The 12,815-nt window shown below is 45.1% G+C and overlaps 1 pseudogene; it reads right to left on the bottom strand.

The window, feature by feature from the left end:
* Positions 1 to 10,187: 10,187 nt before the first annotated feature.
* LOC147960694 (uncharacterized) lies at positions 10,188 to 11,912 on the bottom strand (annotated as a pseudogene).
* Between the last annotated feature and the right edge of the window lie 903 nt (positions 11,913 to 12,815).

Genomic DNA, 12,815 nt, shown 5'->3' with positions numbered 1-12,815 from the left:
CTGTAGGAGAAACTAGGAAGGTTTCCGATGCACGAATCACTAGCATACATTTTCCTGTTTTACATTACTTTGCATTATTTGCTAGTCGTTGCTTAATTGGATGCGGAAACTGTGGGAACCGTAGTATCCCTGATATTATTATTTTTCTCCAAGGTTTATACAGTGATAACACTTTTAGTATGGGTGGCATTATTGCTAGACAGTTAAGTATGAACCGTACTAAGGGTCCCATCTTTGGAGGCATCTATGCTACGTGCCTAGCTGCACATTTTAACATACCTATTAGGCATGCTGAGAAGGAAGAAAAAGTGTTGCGTCGTGTTTATTTAGATTATAAAAGTATGGTGGCGCATGATTTTATTGTTAAGAATAGGGCAGGAGAGCTTAAATGTCAATTGTTCTTTAATAAACATCATCCTGAGATTATTACCTTGCCTGCTCCTTCTTTGTTTGATTTGACTGTAGGCAAGTACCTTGTTCCGTTGACGGCTATCCACGCTTACTGGAACCCTACACGAGCCAAGGAGCTAGAACCGGAACCACAATTTGATCCTTCACGACAGTCTAACTATCAGTGGGATCCAGAGATGATTGCCAGCCAGTGGCAATCGGAGCCTTCTTCTTCCTCATCACAGTATGACCCCAACAACTATTATTATGGATATCCGCTAGGCCAGCCGTGGCCATAGACCAACTTAGGCCAAAAGCCTAAGCTTGGGGGAGTACATATTTCTCACCGACATTACATTTATGTTCACACACACTCATTGCTAGATGTCGGTGCTCATACTTTTTCATTGTAATATCCATGCTAGTTTATTTTTCTTTTTCTTGCTTTCTTCTTGTGTGTTTGTTAAACCTTAAGAAAAAAATTAGTAGTAGTTTATTTTTCTGCTGTAGGAGTAATAATTAAAAAGAAGACCCAAAAATATTTCCCGTTCTTCTTTTGCTTGTTGGGAGCTTTCTCGTGTAAATTGTTTTATTTCTTTTCTTTTCTTTGGGGGTCAGTAGGAGAAGACCATAATTAAATTGTTGAAGTGGCTCTTATATGCATTATTGTTGATTTAACCCCGAGCCCATATTGCCTTGTCTTCTCCTGTTTATTGAATGCTCGCATATTCCAGCTTAGTCCAATGCACGTACACTCTTATTATTATTCACACCGTTCGGTCGTGCAAGTGAAAGGCAATTATGATGATACATGATGGACTGACTGAGATGAGAAAAGATGGTATGAACTCGACCTCTTTTGTTTTTGTAAATATGATGAGTCCCTCGTTCTTGATTCAGCTTATCATGAATAAACATGTTTGCAATGACAATTAGAGATCATAGTTGCTTGTGCCATGCTTGATTAGCTATGAGTTATAATGGTTTACCTTGTGTGCCAACATGCTATTAAGATGATTATGATGTTCTATGATGGGGTGGTATCCTCCTTTGAATGATTTAAGTGACTTGACTTGGCACATGTTCACGCATGTAGTTGAAACAAATCAACATAGCCTTCACGATATTTATGTTCATGGTGGATTATATCCTACTCATGCTTGCATCCAATGTTTATTAATTTTAATGCATGTACATGGCTGTTGTCGCTCTCTAGTTGGTCGCTTCCTAGTCTTTTGCTAGCCTTCACTCGTACTAAGCGGGAATACTGCTTGTGCATCCAATCCCTTAAACCCCAAAGCTATTCCAGATGAGTCCACTATACCTTCCTATATGCGGTATCTACCTGCCGTTCCAAGTAAATTTGTATGTGCCAAACTCTAAACCTTCAAATAACATTCTGTTTTGTATGCTCGAATAGCTCATGTATCAACCAAGGCTGTCCTTATCTTTCGTGTTAGGCGGGTTATTCTCAAGAGGAGTGGACTCCGCTCCTCACTCACGAGAAAATGGCTGGTCACCAGGATACCCAGTCCCATGCTTTATGCAAACCAAATCAAAATTAATTGCAAACAAAACTCCCCCTGGGACCTGATGTATGTTGGAGGCACTCATTGTTTCGCGCAAGCCATGGATTGATGTTTGTTGGTGGAGGGGGAGTATAAACTTTACCATTCTATTTGGGAACCGCCTATAATGTGTGTAGCATGGAAGATATCGCCATCTCTTAGTTGTTATGTTGACAATGAAAGTATACCGCTCAAAATACAATTTATCTCTATTTCAAAACCGAGCTCTGGCACCTCTACAAATCCTTGCTTCCCTCTAAGAAGGGCCTATCCATTTACCTTTATGTTGAGTCATCACCCTCTTATTAAAAAGCACTAGCTGGAGAGCACAACCTTCATTTGCATTCGTCACTATTAATCTATGTTGGGTGTGACTATGATTGGATCTCTTTTACCATGAATTACAATGTCTAGTCAGTCCTTGATCTTTAAAGGTGCTCTGCATATATGTTTTGCGGTCTCAGAAAGGGCTAGCGAGATACCATCTTGTTATATCATATTATGATTGTTTTGAGAAAGTGTTGTCATCCGAGATTTATTATTATGACTTGCTAGTTGATTATGCTATTGATATGAGTAATTATGAGACCTGAGAATTATTGCAAATGTGGTTAGTTATGATCTATGCTGAAAACTTGAATGCTGGCTTGACATAGTTACAACAACAAGAGCAAACAGAGTTTGTAAAAGTTTTTCTTTCTTTCTTTCAGTTTGTTAACTGAATTGCTTGAGGACAAGCAAGGGTTTAAGCTTGGGGGAGTTGATACGTCTCCGTCGTATCTACTTTTCCAAACACTTTTGCCCTTGTTTTGGACTCTAACTTGTATGATTTGAATGGAACTAACCCGGACTGACATTGTTTTCAGCAGAATTGCCATGGTGTTGTTTTATGTGCAGAAAACAAATATTCTCGGAATGACCTGAAACTCCACAGAACATCTTAGAAAATATAATAAAAAATCCTCGCCAAAGATGAAGACCAGGGGGCCCACACCCTTCTCACAAGGGTGGGGGCGCCCCCCCTAGGGCGCGCCCCCCTACCTCGTGGGCCCCCTGGATGCCCTCCGACGCCAACTCCAACTCTATATATTTGCTTTCGGAGAGAAAAAAATAAAGAAGAAGAAATCATCGCGTTTTACGATACGGAGCCGCCGCCAAGCCCTAAAACCTCTCAGGAGGGCTGATCTGGAGTCCGATTGGGGCTCCGGAGAGGGGGATTCGTTGTTGTCGCCGTCGTCATCATCAACCATCCTCCATCACCAATATCATGATGCTCACCGCCGTGCGTGAGTAATTCCATCATAGGCTTGCTGGACGGTGATGGGTTGGATGAGATTTATCATGTAATCGAGTTAGTTTTGTTAGGGTTTGATCCCTAGTATCCATTTTGTTCTGAGATTGATGTTGCTATGACTTTGCTATGCTTAATGCTTGTCACTAGGGCCCGAGTGCCATGATTTCAGATCTGAACCTATTATGTTTTCATGAATATATGTGAGTTCTTAATCCTATCTTGCAATTCTATAGTCACCTACTATGTGTTATGATCCGGCAACCCCGAAGTGACAATAATCGGGACCACTCCCGGTGATGACCATAGTTTGAGGAGTTCATGTATTCACTATGTGCTTTTGCTTTGTTCCGGTTCTCTATTAATAGGAGGCCTTAATATCCCTATGTTTCCAATAGGACCCCGCTACCACGGGAGGGTAGGACAAAAGATGTCATGCAAATCTTTTCCATAAGCACGTATGACTATATACGGAATACATGTCTACATTACATTGATGAATTGGAGGTAGTTCTATGTCACCCTATGTTATGACTGTTACATGATGAACCACATCCGGCATAATTATCCATCACTGATCCGGTGCCTACGAGTTTTCCATATACTGGTTCTCGCTTATTTACTTTCCCGCTGCTACTGTTACAATCACTACAAAATACCAAAAAAAATTCCTTTTGTTGTCTTTACTTTTGTTGCCACTACCACCACTATCATATTACTTTGCTACTAAACACTTTGCTGCAACGACTAAGTTTCCAAGTGTGGTTGAATTGACAACTCAGCTGCTAATACTTGAGAATATTCTTTGGCTCCCCTTGTGTCGAATCAATAAATTTGGGTTGAATACTCTACCCTCGAAAGCTGTTGTGATCCCCTATACTTAAGGGTTATCATCACACTGCTCCAGGTGTTTGAAGCGCAGACTGTTCTTGTGTTCATCGACATATGGGGTCACCAAGGTAGAGTTCTGTAGAACTGTGTAGCGTGCTTGAGACCAAGAATGCCCGTCCCTGCATATTATTGAGTCCCATCCAAGCGTGCCTTTTCCAGTCAGTCTCCCGTCATACCGCGATTTAGGGAGACCTATCTTCTTAAGGCCAGGAATGAAGTCAACACAAAACCCAATGACATCCTTTGTTTGATGGTCCATGGAGATGCGTCCTTCTGTCCTAGCACGGTTACGGACATATTTCTTTAAGACTCCCATTAACCTCTCAAAGGGGAATATATTGTGTAGAAATATGGGGCCCAGAATGACAATCTCGTCGACTAGATGAACTAGGACGTGCGTCATGATATTGAAGAAGGATGGTGGGAACACCAGCTCGAAACTGACAAGACATTGTGCCACATCACTCCTTAGCCTTGGTATGATTTCTGGATCGATCACCTTCTCAGAGATTGCATTGAGGAATGCACATAGCTTAACAATGGCTAATCGGACGTTTTCCGGTAGAAGCCCCCTCAATGCAACCAGAAGCAGTTGCGTCATAATCATGTGGCAGTCATGAGACTTTAGGTTCTGGAACTTTTTCTCTAGCAAATTTATTATTGCCTGCCAGTCGGGACCTTCATACTGAGCAGGCATTTAAAGAAGATTTCCTTCTCTTCTTTGGTAAGAGCTTAGCTGGCAGGACCTTCATACCGCTTTGGAGGCATGCCGTCTTTTTCGTGCAAATGCTGTAGGTCTTCCCGTGCCTCAGGTGTATCTTTTGTCTTCCCATACACGCCCAAGAAGCCTAGCAGGTTCACGCAAAGGTTCTTCGTCATGTGCATCACGTCGATTGAAGAGCGTACCTCTAGGTCTTTCCAGTAGGGTACGTCCAAAAATGTAGATTTCTTCTTCCACATGGGTGCGCGTCCCTCGGCGTCATTCGAACAGCTAGTCCGCCGGGACCCTTTCCAAAGATTACGTGTAAATCATTGACCATAGCAAGTACGTGATCACCTATACACATGGCGGGCTTCTTCCGGTGATCTGCCTCGCCTTTGAAATGCTTGCCTTTTTTTCGACATTAATGGTTGGTCGGAAGAAATTGACGATGGCCCAGTTACACATTCTTCCTGCATTTGTCCAGGTATATACTTTCGGTGTCAGCTAAAGCGTGCATGCTGGTATCCCTTGTTTGTCTATCCTGAAAGGTTACTGAGAGCGGGCCAATCGTTGATGGTTACAAACAGCAATGCGTGTAGGTTAAATTCCTCCTGTTTATGCTCATCCCACGCACGTACACCGTTTCCATTCCATAGCTATAAAAGTTCTTCAACTAATGGCCTTGGGTACACATCAATGTCGTTGCCGGGTTGCTTAGGGCCTTGGATGAGAACTGGCATCATAATGAACTTCCGCTTCATGCACATCCAAGGAGGAAGGTTATACATACATAGAGTCACGGGCCAGGTGCTGTGATTGCTGCTCTGCTCCCCGAAAGGATTAATGCCATCCGCGCTTAAAGCAAACCATACATTCCTTGGGTGACCTGCAAACTCAGCCCGGTACTTTCTCTCGATTTTTCTCCACTGTGACCCGTCAGCGGGTGCTCTCAACTTCCCGTCTTTCTTACGGTCCTCACTGTTCCATCGCATCAACTTGGCATGCTCTTTGTTTCTGAACAGTCGTTTCAACTATGGTATTATAGGAGCATACCACATCACCTTCGCAGGAACCCTCTTCCTACGGGGCTCGCCGTCAACATCACCAGGGTCATCTTGTCTGATCTTATACCGCAATGCACCACGTACCGGGCATGCTTTCAAATCCTCGTACGCAACGCGGTAGAGGATGCAGTCATTAGGGCATGTATGTACCTTCTGCACCTCCAATCCTAGAGGGCATACGACCTTCTTTGCTGCGTATGTACTGTCAGGCAATTCATTATCCTTCGGAAGCTTCTTCTTCAGTATTTTCAGTATCTTGTCAAATCCTTTGTCAGGCACAGCATTCTCTGCCTTCCACTGTAGCAATTCCAGTATGGTACCGAGCTTTGTGTTGCCATCTTTGCAATTGGGGTACAACCCTTTTTGTGATCCTCTAACATGCGATTGAACTTCAGCTTCTCCTTTTGACTTTCGCATTGTGTCCTTGCATTGACAATGACCCGGCGGAGATCATCATCATCGGGCACACCGTCTGGTTCCTCTTGATCTTCAGCAGCTTCCCCCATTGCAGCATCACCATATTCAGGGGGCACATAGTTGTCATCGTCCTCTTCTTCTTCGCTGTCTTCCATCATAACCCCTATTTCTCAGTGCTTCGTCCAAACATTATAGTGTGGCATGAAACCCTTGTAAAGCAGGTGGGTGTGAAGGATTTTCTGGTCAGAGTAATACCTCGTATTCCCACAATTAGGGCATGGACAACACATAAAGCCATTCTGCTTGTTTGCCTCAGCCACTTCAAGAAAATTATGCACGCCCTTAATGTACTCGGAGGTCTGTCTGTCACCGTACATCCATTGCCGGTTCATCTGCGTGCATTATATATAATTATGTGTGTCAAAAGTAAGAAAATTAGACAAGTATCTATCTAAAGTAAGAATTTTTTCTTTCAGAAAGAAGATAAGTACAATAGGCTCACCACAGTGGTGCCGGCGACGAGATCGGTGCGGGCGGTCGACGGCGGTGAAGATGGGGATGGGGCGTGACGGACCGCTAAACCTAGACAAATCTCGGAAAAATGGAGCACGGAGGTCGAGCTTCGAGAGGAGAAAGCTTAACTAGTGTGGCTCGGGCATTTCATCGAACACCTCATGTGCATAGGAGGTGAGCTAGAGCACCCAAATTCCCTCCCCTCGCCGGCCAGCAAAAAATAGAGCACTGTGGAGTGCTCTTCTGCGGCGATGGGGTATATATAGGCAACTCATTTGTCCCGGTTCGTGGCTGGAACCGGGACTAAAGCCCAACCTTTTGTCCCGGTTCGAGCCACGAACCAGGACCAATGGATGTGGGCCAGGAGCGAGGCCCATTGGTCCCGGTTCGTGCCTAGAACCGGGACAAATGGGTCCAGACGAACCGGGACCAATGCCCACGAGGCCCCGGCCACCCCCCCTGGGCTCACGAACCAGGACAAATGCCCCCATGGGTCCCGGTTCATGCAGAACCGGGAGTAATGGGCTGGCCAGGCCCGAACCAAAGCCCTATTTTCTACTAGTGTTTAGCCAGCCGATATTTCTTTGTATCGCTATCTCCTTGCCAAAAGTATCTTGACCGAAAGTAGTCCAGTCTATGTAAAACTCCGTTTGGCAATTGGAAGAAGGAAATCATATACATTACCATGTTACTTAGTACTGAATTTATGAGGACTAACCTCCCACCCAGAGATAGCAGTTTACCTTTCCAACTAGTAAGCCTTTTTTGTAGTCTCTCCTCGATGTGTTTCCATTCAGCATTTGTGAGTCTCCGATAATGTATCAGTATACCCAAATAAGTGATCGGAAACTGGCCCAACCCGCATCCGAACAGGTCGGCATACAGATGGGCCTCGTCTTGAGCCTCGCCAAAACCAAACAATTCACTTTTATGGAAATTTATCTTAAGCCCTGAGAGTTGCTCGAATGCTGATAAAATTAATTTCAGATTTCTTGCTTTTTCGAGGTCATGATCCATAAAGATAATCGTATCATCGGCATATTGAAGGATAGAGAGGCCAACATCCACTGGATGATTCACTACCCCATCAATTTGGCCATCAACCTTGGCACGCTCAATCATGACCGCTAACATATCTGCCACTATATTGAATAGCATGGGCGATATTGAGTCACCTTGTCGCAATCCTTTCTTCAGTTGGAAATAGTTGCCAACGTCATCATTGAATTTAATGGCAACACTACCTCCAGCCACAAAACTATGGATCATTGCGCACCACTCTGCAGAAAATTCTTTCATTCTAAGAGTCTGTTGAAGAAAAATCACTTGTCTTTAATATAAGCCTTTTCAAAGTCAACTTTAAAAGCCACCCCATTCAGTTTTTTCCGATGCAATTCTTGGACTGTTTCGTGAAGGACAACAACCCCATCTAGAATGTTCCTGCCTTGCATAAAAGCAGTTTGAGAAGGACGAACCACATGTTCAACAACCGAATTGAGCCTAATAGTCGCTATCTTAGTGAAGATTTTAAAGCCAACATTAAGGAGGCATATTGGACGATATTGTTGTATCCTTTCAGCTCATTAACCTTAGGTATTAGAATAATTTCACCGAAGTTTAAGCGAAACAACTCTAGTTGACCAGCGTGAAGGCAGCCAAACAAGAGTAGGAGATCATGTTTGATGACCTCCCAAAAGTTCTGGTAGAACTCAGCGGGAAAACCGTCTGGACCCGGTGCTTTGTTATGCTCCATTAGGAAAACTGCCTTTCTAACTTCCTGCTCAGAAAATGGAGTTGTTAGAAGGCTATTTTCCGCATCAGAAACCTGGGGGATGTCATCTGTTCGAGACTCATCCAACGAGAAGTTTCCTTCCTGAGGCATCCCGAATAGATTTTTATAATAACTAGTGATATAAGACTTAAGTTGCTCATGCCATTCAATCATGCCCTCCTCCTGTTGTAGGGAATGAATAAGTTTCTTCTGGTGTCTACCATTGGCGACACCACGGAAATATCTCGTATTCAAATCACCTTTGAGGATAAACTGAGAGTTTGAATGTTGGTACCACTTGAGTTCCTCCTCGCACAGCATGCGAGCTAACTGGGCATTTGATTGACTCTTGATCTCTAATTTGATGTTAGAGAGAGCTCTAATCTCTGCCAAAGCTTCTAAATCATCAATAATGGATGAAAGACAAAGCTTCTCCTTTTTGAGGATACTCACAGTGTGCCTAGCCTAACCACGAAGGAACTTACGTAGTGCACGCATTTTTTGTTCCATTTGTGTATTGGGGTAGGCCCGGCAACCGGTTTATCCCGCACCTCCTTGACCGTTTCATAGAATCCATCTTGATGCAACCAACCCAGTTCGAACTTGAACTTGTGTCGGTGTTGTGGTTGTGGTGATCCAGTGGTTAAGAGGATGGGTCATGGTCTGAGATAGCCTCTATACGAGGAAGAGCGCGAATAAAAAATATAGGGAATTTGGATTCCCAGTCGGTATCCATTAAAACGTGATCTAGTTTCTCATATGCCGGCTCCGGAAGACTGTTCACCCAAGTGAACTGTCTTCCAATCATGGAAACCTCTCCCAAATCTAGACTGTCTATGACAGTGTTGAAAAGGAAAGGCCAGTGATTATCAAACCTACATCGGCTTTTCTCATTTGGAAATCGTAGCAAATTAAAATCCCCGCCAATAAGAATGGGGTATGGATTATCTTTCGCTAGATTAACCAGTTCACGGAGAAAAGCGGCCTTGAGTTCATCCTGGGCTGCCCCATACACAGCGACAAGGGTCCATGTGAAGTTGTCAGCTTTGTTTCAGATATGGAGTTTAATATGAAACTCTCCTTCCGAACTAGCCAGAACATCCATAGTCTCTGTGTTAACGCCGAGTAAAATGCCCCAAGAACGACCTCGAGGTGGTCGTGAAATCCAGTTATAATCTATCCCGCCAGAAAGGCGGTTAAGTAGACTTACTGAGAAATCACGTCTCCCCATTTTAGATAAAGCCAACACAATCTAAATTGTACTCCCTATTACATTCCGCAATGAATAGATGTTTAGCCAAGTCACCAAGACCTCTGCTATTAAAGAACATGCCATTCATGAGGAAAAAATAGGAGATTTAGAAAATTTCGCCCTTTTAATTAGAGGGTTTACGACCTTTTTCGACCGATCGGAATTGGATTCACGACCGGAAGCTGTAAGCTGAATCAATGAACTAAGCCCGAGTTCCTCCAAACCCACGTCTGAAACCTCCCCTACTACATGAGCGAGTAGCTGACCATCTGATGTGGCATGCAGCTCCTCCTCATATAGATGTGAGATAAAATATTTGCTAGAAACTCATGGAGTAACCTTCAATCGGTCATATTCCAAATGTCTCAAAGCGTTTGCAGAAACAGAAATATCATTCTCATTATTTCCTAGACTCACACCCACATTATTTAACTTAGCAACAATGGATGTAGTAGAAAAAGATAAGAATGATTTGGGCGATGACGAAGTACCTTGGTTGTCAAGGTTCTGCACAGCTTTATGCTGCATAGCCTTGGTCAAAGAGTCCTCGTCGGTGTCCGTCCTTCCATCATCGGCCACCGCATGACGACCACTTCGGCGTGTGGGTGTCACCCACGGTGAAGGATGTCGCGCATGCACCGCTGCAGGAGGAGGGGATGAGGGTGGAGTAGCAACCCCCTCCCCTGCAATCTCGATCACCGATACACGTGGGGCCGCTGCCAAAGATGGCCTGACTATAGGCATGGGTGTGGCAAACACGTCCAGCTCTGCCTGAGACCGAAGAGTAGCCTCGGACACGTCCGGCTCAGACTGACACCAAACAACAGCCGCAGGTGCTACTATGCATGGCTGCACACCCCGGGGTAGGCCTTCACGCCCAAGCCCACTAGCAGCATGCATGTCTAGCTCCACGTGAGCTGCATGCATGTCTTGTTCCACGTGAGCTGCCAGCTTGTCCTCCTCAACCCAAGCCATGGGTTGTCGGCTCACCACAGGCGTAGCCGGACATCCCGCTGTGCCTTCGGTGGCCTGCACCAGCTTGAAGACAGCCGGCTTCGCCGCTGCCGTCCGCGTCGTCGACGGCGGCTGCGACGCCACCTTCGTAGCAGGTTGTAGGTGCACTGAGGAAGATTCCGGGCGCCCCACTGAGCCGCCGGTGGCTTGCACCGGCTGGAGGGCAACAGACTACGATGATGCCGGCTGAGAATGCGATGACAGTTGCGATCCAAACAAAGCACATGGTGTAGAAGTTGAGGACGACTCCTGTCTATGATCCCGTGGAGATCTTTTGAGAGAACTACTCAAAGTGGAGTTGACTCTAAGATTCACGACAAGCTCCATGCCTCTCGGCGTCTACTGCGAAGAGTTAAACAGAGTGACCGCCAATAGCACAGGACCCCCTACCGTCGCACCACCAGAGCCAGCACTCGACAGTTCTCGACGTTGAACTTGAGTGACATGAGTGTTATCCTTCGTGGCTAAACTAGACGACAGATGGTTCGATGGATTTCCAGTGTGTTCCGAAGTGTCCATCTCATCATGCTTCTCCTTAGCGCAACTATCATCATCAGCATCATCACCCTTGTGTCTCCAAATGAACGGGACAAAGTCAGGGTCCGGAATGTATCCTGCCGACTCCCTCCTGAACGTGAACGTGTAGCCCTTGAGCTTAACCACCACATCTGATGCAACAAAAGGCCCAACGTCGTCCTTGTCCTTTGAAAAAATCTAAGAGTTAGTCATACCCACGATAATACGAACAACTCCACGGGGACGCAGGCTAATAAGATCCACGTCCAAGGTCTTGCCCATCAAAGTACCCACGGCCCATAAGCCCCAAAAATGGCGCACCATATGGGGAACCCCCTTGACATGGAGCCAAATCTTCTGGAGCTCTAGCTTATGTGGGACCTCCTGAGACCTCCATGCGGTAACGATCATTTGAAAATTAACAAACGGCACGGTCATCTGTATGCCATCCACCCTATCCAAGTCCGCGAAAGACGGAAAGCTAACAATAGGACCGTGGGATTGATCATGAGATATTGTCATAGTTTTAAATAGCGTGCTATTGGCGTTTAGAGAGATCCGCTGCTAAGAAGCAAATCCTGCTATTTAAAGCTATGACAATATCTCATATGCACCTCAGATTTGCTTTATAATCGTTTTATTGTATTGCTTGCATGTTCTAAAATGTTTGAAACAACACTATTTGCTGCGTTAAGCGCCAAATAGGACTCGCACGGTAAGAGACGTCTTAGTTAGCGCCTTCGGTGTTTCCTATTTAGTGATCGCGCACCTGCTAAGCAGGCTGACAAGCTATAGCGCTCGATATCATTCTCATCGCTGGAATTCGCTTGCCTGGCACCAATGACCTTTGAACAAAATTATTGATCGTTGACTATCTAAAAAAAGCTCACAAAGTAAACATGTCATCGCAACGAGGCTCGATGCACACAGTCCAAAAAGAGGTTGTCGTTTAACCAAGGCGCTACAATGGGGGGACAAAAAATAAGGGGGCAAGACCGTACTAGTGCTCGCCTATAGCACCTGCACCAAAGGGCGGGCCCAGGAAATTGTTCTCAAGTTGGATTGGTGATCATGCTGAGTGAAAAATCTCATTCTTCAGTTTATTCTACGATGGCTCCACTAGTAGAAAAAGGGCCATTTGTCTCGGTTTATAAGGCCCATCTGTCCCGGTTGGGGAATCAGGAGTAAAGTGTCGTTACTAACGCCCTAGGCCTTTAGTCCCGGTTCTTATATGAACCGGGACAGATGGGCCTCCACGTGGCCGCTCCGGCGAGCTTAGGTAGGAGGGCGTTTGGTCCCGATTGGTGACCAATAAGCTTCCATGCGTCAGCATTTCAGGGACTGGGTTTTTTTTTCAAAGGAGGTGCTTTAGGGGTTTTGGGGGTTAATTTAGGTTGTTATAGGTAGCTAATAGAGAGTTGTGTC

The sequence above is a fragment of the Triticum urartu genome, chromosome 7A (assembly GCF_056163025.1).
Source record: "Triticum urartu cultivar PI428250 chromosome 7A, HENAU_Tu73, whole genome shotgun sequence".
Classification (NCBI taxonomy): domain Eukaryota; kingdom Viridiplantae; phylum Streptophyta; class Magnoliopsida; order Poales; family Poaceae; genus Triticum; species Triticum urartu.
This window is presented reverse-complemented; position numbering and strand designations above follow the sequence as displayed.